At 42.6% G+C, this 6,000-nt stretch overlaps 1 protein-coding gene and 1 long non-coding RNA gene across 5 annotated transcripts in view; one reads left to right on the forward strand and one right to left on the reverse strand.

Annotated features, from left to right (window-relative positions):
• Positions 1-1,963, reverse strand: part of LOC127003019 (uncharacterized) — a 79,322-nt gene extending 77,359 nt beyond the window's left edge. For 3 of the 4 annotated variants that reach the window (XR_007756843.1, XR_007756841.1, XR_007756840.1), the window contains exon 1: positions 1,718-1,962. This is a non-coding gene — a long non-coding RNA (uncharacterized LOC127003019). Of the gene's footprint in view, positions 1-1,717 lie in introns of all 4 variants that reach the window. The other variant, XR_007756842.1, reaches the window with a different exon arrangement.
• The window catches only part of LOC127003016 (uncharacterized), a 56,777-nt gene that overhangs the window by 15,827 nt on the left and 34,950 nt on the right, over positions 1-6,000 (forward strand). The gene's annotated exons all lie outside the window — the stretch shown is intronic.

The following is a 6,000-nucleotide window of genomic DNA, read 5'->3' on the forward strand; positions in this document are numbered from 1 at the left end:
TTACTTTTTTACTCTACTTTTTTCTTTACTTCACTTTTCCTTACTTAACTTACTGTACTTAACTAAGCTTTTTTACATAATTTTTTTCTTAATTTACTTTTTCTTTACTCTACTTTTTTCTCTACTTCACTTTTCCTTACTTAACTTACTTTACTTAACTTAAATTCTGTTCCCTTACTTTTTTCCCTACTTCACTTTCCCTTACTTAACTTAAATTCTGTTCCCTCACTTTTTTCCCTACTTCACTTTTCCTTACTTAACTTACTTTACTTAACTTAAATTCTGTTCCCTTACTTTTTTCCCTACTTCACTTTCCCTTACTTAACTTACTTAACTTAAATTCTGTTCCCTTACTTTTTTCCCTACTTCACTTTTCCCTACTTAACTAAGCTTCCCTTCCCTCCCCATCGCCTTCAACTACCCCCTTTTTTTTACCCTTTCCTTTCCCTCCCCTTACCCGCCCTTCACCCCTTCAAAGGCCAATCTCTCGTGCCATCAACAAACCCTTTAACCCACGCGCCATTAACCAGAGCAAAAAACATCTCAGACGCGTGCCTTCCTTTGCCTTATACTACTGACCTTCCCCCTCTCTCTCTCTCTCTCTCTCTCTCTCTCTCTCTCTCTCTCTATTTATTTTTACATTTTACATATTGAAATTAAATACAAATATGTCTCTCTCTCTCTCTCTCTCTCTCTCTCTCTCTCTCTCTCACCTTGTCCTCGGTTACCTTTTTTTTTTTCTCTCCTTCCTTGCCTTCCGACTTTCCCTCTGTCTTTTTTTTTACCTCCTCCTCCTCCTCCTCCTCCTCCTCTTTTTTTTTTTTAATTCTTCGTCTTCCTCATTTTTACTTCCTTATATAATTTTTTTTTTCCCTCCGACCTTATGTTCTCTCCTCTTCCTCCTCTTTACTTCCTCTTCCTCCTCCTCTTCCTCTTCCTCTTCTTCTTCCTTATATAATTCTTTGTCTTGCTCATCTTGTCTCCCTCATAACCTCACAATCTATCTATATCTATCTATCTGTCTATGTATCTATATCTATCTTTATTTGTCTTTCTGTCTTTCTTAATTTCCATGTTTATATCTCACAGCCATAAAGTAAGTTAAGTAAAGTAAGGAAAAGTAAAGAAAAAGTAAAGTGAAATAAAATGAGTCCAGTAAATTTAGTTAAGGAAAAGAAAAGTGAGAAGTTAAAAGTAAAAAAAAGTAAAGGAAGGAAAAATAAATTAAGTAAGGAAAAGTCAAGTAAAATAAAAAGAAAAGTAAAGAAATAAAACGTAAAGAAAAAGTAGAGTAAGTTAAAGTAAGCCATGCAAACTAAGTAAGTGAGGAAAAATTAGGTTGTTAAGTAAGATAAAGTAAATCAAATAATTTAAGTAAATGAGGAAGAGTAAGGCTGTAAAGTAAGATGAAGTCAAGTAAATTAAGTAAAGCACGGAAAAGTACGGCTGTAAAGTAAGCTAAGTCAAGTAATTTCAGTTAGTGAGGAAAAGTACGGCTGTAAAGTAAGATAAAGTAAGATAAAGTAAGTCAAGTAAATCAAGTAAGTTAGGAAAAGTAAGGCTGTAAAGTAAGATGAAGTAAATTAAGTGAGGTAAGGAAAAGTAAAGCTGTAAAGTAAGATAAACCAAGTAAATCAAGTAAGTTAGGAGAAGTACGGCTATAAAGAAAGATAAGTAAATTAGTGAGGTAAGGAAAGGTAAGGCGCATTTGACACACCTGGGTAGCGTAGCGGAGCGCGGCACAACGGCGGGTCTCGTCAAGGAGTCTTCCGGCGGGCTGGCTTCATTCACGGCGCAACGGACTCACCCAGCACGAGCATATGGCGCCGTCGATGCCTGGGCAGAGGGGCCAATATTAGGACCTCAAGTAGCTATAGAGTGACCTGCCGTTACCGAGAGAAAGTTAATGTGTTGGACGAAGCCACTAACCCAGAAAAAGTGGCTCGGGGAAAGCTTGTGTAGGGAGCAAGATCTGGGACTCGTGATCTGAGACGCTTTTCGCTCTCACGACAATAATGTTCAAAGGCCGCAAAGGTGGTTAGTTGGGTTCTCATGAGTGCTTCTTCGCGTTCACGGTACAGAAGCCTTGTCGAACTATCACTAGGCTCATAAAACTACTCATGGAAATACTAACACATCAATCCTCAGACGCTTTCCGATCTCACGTCAACAATCTTCAAAGGCCGCAAAGGTGGTTAGTCGGGTTAGCATGAGTGTATCTTCGCGTTCACGGTGCAAAAGCCTTGTCGAACTATCCCTAGGCTCATAAAACTACTCATGGAAATACTAACACATCAATCCTCAGACGCTTTCCGCTCTCACGACAACAATCTTCAAAGGCTGCAAAGGTGGTTAGTCGGGTTAGCATGAGTGTATCTTCGCGTTCACGATGCAGAAGCGTTGTCGAACTATCACTAGGCTCATAAAACTACCCGTGGAAATACGAACACATCCTCTACGAAAGCCTTATCATATCTCGGCGCTTTCGGGTAAAAAGTAAAGAAAAAGTAAAGTGAGGAAAGGTAAATTTAGTAAAGAAAAGTAAAATCAACAATCACTAGGCTCATAAAACTACCCATGGAAATACTAACACATCCTCTACGAAAGCCTTATCAAATCTGTAAAATCAACAATCAGTAGGCTCATAAAACTACCCATGGAAATACTAACACATCCTCTACGAAAGCCTTATCATATCTCGGCGCTTTCGGGTAAAAAGTAAAGAAAAAGTAAAGTGAGGAAAGGTAAATTTAGTAAAGAAAAGTAAAATCAACAATCACTAGGCTCATAAAACTACCCATGGAAATACTAACACATCCTCTACGAAAGCCTTATCAAATCTCAGGCGCTTTCGACTCCCACAGCTGTTTCAAAAGGTTCTCCTATGTGTTTCTTCGCGTTCACGGTGCAGAAGTAAAAGGAACCTCGTGTCCTTCAATGCCTCAATCCCAATTTCTCCACCTATCAACTCGACACAATCTTCCAAACACATATCCCCTATTCTTCGACAACACTCAACTGTCACCTTCTTCAGCACTAAACATCCTCGGTCTATCCTTAACCCATAAACTTAACTGGAAACTTCACATCTCTCTCACTAATTCAGAAGCCTTGTCGAACTATCACTAGGCTCACAAAACTACCCATGGAAATACTAATAGTCTCTACGAAAGCCTTATCAAACGTGGGTGTATATATATAATCCACGAAATGCTTGGGAATACGGAACCTGGTTGACTGATGGCGCTGGAACTGATTTTACGGGAAAGCTTCTAATATGGGTTTCGATTTCCATTACTGATTCGCTTTACAAACACTGAAGTCATGTGGAGCAGCCAGACGTCTTCGTGAATTTCCGTCTTATTAACAGAGAGAGGAAAAAGTGAGAGATAAGGGAAAGAGAAAGAGGAAAGGAGACAGGGATAAGAAAGAGGAAGAGGGAAAGAGACTGAACTAAAGAAGAAAAAGAGGGATAGACATAAGAATTAGAGGGAGAGGAAAATGGAGAGGATAGGAATGAGAGAGAGGAAGAGGGAAAAAAGATAGGAATGAGAGAGAGGAAAAGGGAAGACAGGAATAAGAGAGAGGAAGAGGAAAAAAGATAGGAATGAGAGAGAGGAAATGGGAAGACAGGAATGAGAGAGAAAGCGGAAAAAAAGATAGGAATGAGAAAGGGAAAAAAGATAGGAATGAGAGAGAGGAAATGGGAAGACAGGAATAAGAGAGAGGAAGAGGGAAAAAAGATAGGAATGAGAGAGAGAAAATGGGAAGACAGGAATGAGAGAGAAAGAGGAAAAAAGATAGGAATGAGAGAGAGGAAGAGGGAAAAAAGATTGGAATGAGAGAGGAAAAGGGAAGACAGGAAGAAGAGAAAAGACGGAAAGAAACAGGAATAAGAGATAGGAAGAGGAATAGACAGCGAAGACAGAGGAAAAGGAATAGACAGAGGAAGGGAAGAGAGGAAGAAGAGGAAGAGGAGGGAGGAGGAGGAGGAGGAGCCATGATGCGAGGGAGACTAAAAAAAAAAAAAAAGTGAAAATGGGGGTTTAAAATCAATCGCCTCCATCTTAACTAGACACAGAGGGAAGGGAGATGAGGGGAGGGAGGGAGAGAGAGAGAGGATGCTGGAGAGAGAAGAAGAGGAGGAGGAGGAAAGGGAGATAAAAGGTAGAAAGGGGAGATAAAAAGAGGGGAGGAGAAGGAAGGAGAGAGGAAAAGGGGGGAGAGGAGAGAGGGAGAAGGAAGGAGAGGAAAAGGGGTACAAGGGAGGGAGGAAAAGGGGGAAGAGGAGAGAGGGGGAGACGAGGAGGAGGAGAAAAGGGAGATAAAAAGAGGGGAGGAGAAGGAAGGAGAGAGGAAAAGGGGGGAGAGGAGAGAGGGGGAGACGAGGAGGAGTCGTAAAGGGAGATAAAAAGAGGGGAGGAGAAGGAAGGAGAGAGGACCAGGAGGAGGAAAAGGGGGAGGAGAGAGGGGAGATGAGGAGGAGGAGAAAGGGAGATAAAAAGAGGGAGGAGAAGGAAGGAGAGAGAAAAGGGGGAGAGGAGAGAGGGGAGACGAAGAAGAGGAGAAAGGGGAGATAAAAAGAGGGGAGGAGAAGGAAGGAGAGAGGAAAAGGGGGGAGAGGAGAAAGGGGGGAGACAAAAAAAACAGAAGGGGGAGTTTAAAATCATAGTAATCATCAGCTATCTAAGTCCACACATACGTTCCCCTTCACCACCCCGCCACGCCCACCCCTTTCAAACGGTCCTCTCCCCCCCCCCCCTCCCTTCTCCCCTTTCATCACCCCTTCCTCCCCTCTCTCTCTCTCCTTTTCATCTCCCGGCCGCAATCACCTCCCCCCTCCCCCCCTTCCCCCCCCTCCACCCCCTTTCCCGCAGAGCTATTAGCATCCTCTCCACCCTTCTCTTTTTTTTGTCCCCTTTTTTTTTATCATCCATCATCTTTACTTTTTATTACCTTCGTTTTTTTTGTCCTTTTTTTTTTTTTTGGCTAAGGGGATTTAATTTTGTATGGGCGGCAGGTGCTTGGCGCGTGCGTGCGTGTGTGCGTGTGTGTTTAGGTGAGGAAAGGTAAGGGATGGGTAGGTAAGGTATGGGAAGGGAAGGGAAGGACTGGGTAGGAGAGTCAAGGCTGGTTTAGGGAAGGGAAAGAAAGGGAAGGGTTGGGATGGGAAGGGAAGGGAAAGGTAGGGCAGGGTAAGTATGGGAAGGGAAAGGAAGGACAGGGCAGGAGAGTCGAGGGTGTTTTAGGGAAGGGAAAGAAAAGGAAGGGTTGGGATGGGAAGGGTTGGGATGGGTAGGGGAGGAAAGGGAAGGGTTGGGATGGGAAGGAGATGGGAAGGAGGAAAGGGAAGTTGGGATGGGAAGGAAGGAAGGTTGGGATGGGTAGGGAGGAAAGGAAGGGTTGGGATGGAAGGAAGGAAGGAAGGAGGGAAAGGAAAGGGAAAGGAAGGAAGGAAGGAAGGAAAGAAGGAAGAAAAATTGAGACAGTGAAGGAAGGGAAGGGAAGGGAAGGAAAAGAAAGGAAGGAAAGGGAAGGAAAAAAAGGAAGGGAAGGGAAGGGAAGGAAAAGAAAGGAAGGGAAGGGAAAGAAAGGAAGAGAATGGTAAAAGGATGAGAAGAGAGAGAGAGAGAGAGAGAGAGAGAGAGAGAGAGAGAGAGAGAGAGAGAGAGAGAGAGAGAGAGAGACTGACTGACCTTCACTGAGTTACTAATCCTTAACAAACTACAGGAGGAGGAGGAGGAAGAAGAGGAAGAAAAAGAGAAGGAAGAAAAGGAAGGGACTTAAATCTACCTTCTTTCTTCTTTCTTACTTAATAATCTAGTCTTCTTCCTCCTCCTCCTCCTCTTTTCTTCCTTCCTTTATCTTCCCTATTTTTCTTCCTAAATAATCGCTCCTTTTTCCTCCTCTTCCTTCTCTTAATCTTTCCTCTTCCTTCCTCTCTCTCCTTCAATAGATCCAGTTTAAATCCTCCTCCTCCTTCATAAAAAATATAAAAAA

This window comes from Eriocheir sinensis, chromosome 24 (assembly GCF_024679095.1).
Source record: "Eriocheir sinensis breed Jianghai 21 chromosome 24, ASM2467909v1, whole genome shotgun sequence".
NCBI classification, from domain to species: Eukaryota; Metazoa; Arthropoda; class Malacostraca; order Decapoda; family Varunidae; genus Eriocheir; species Eriocheir sinensis.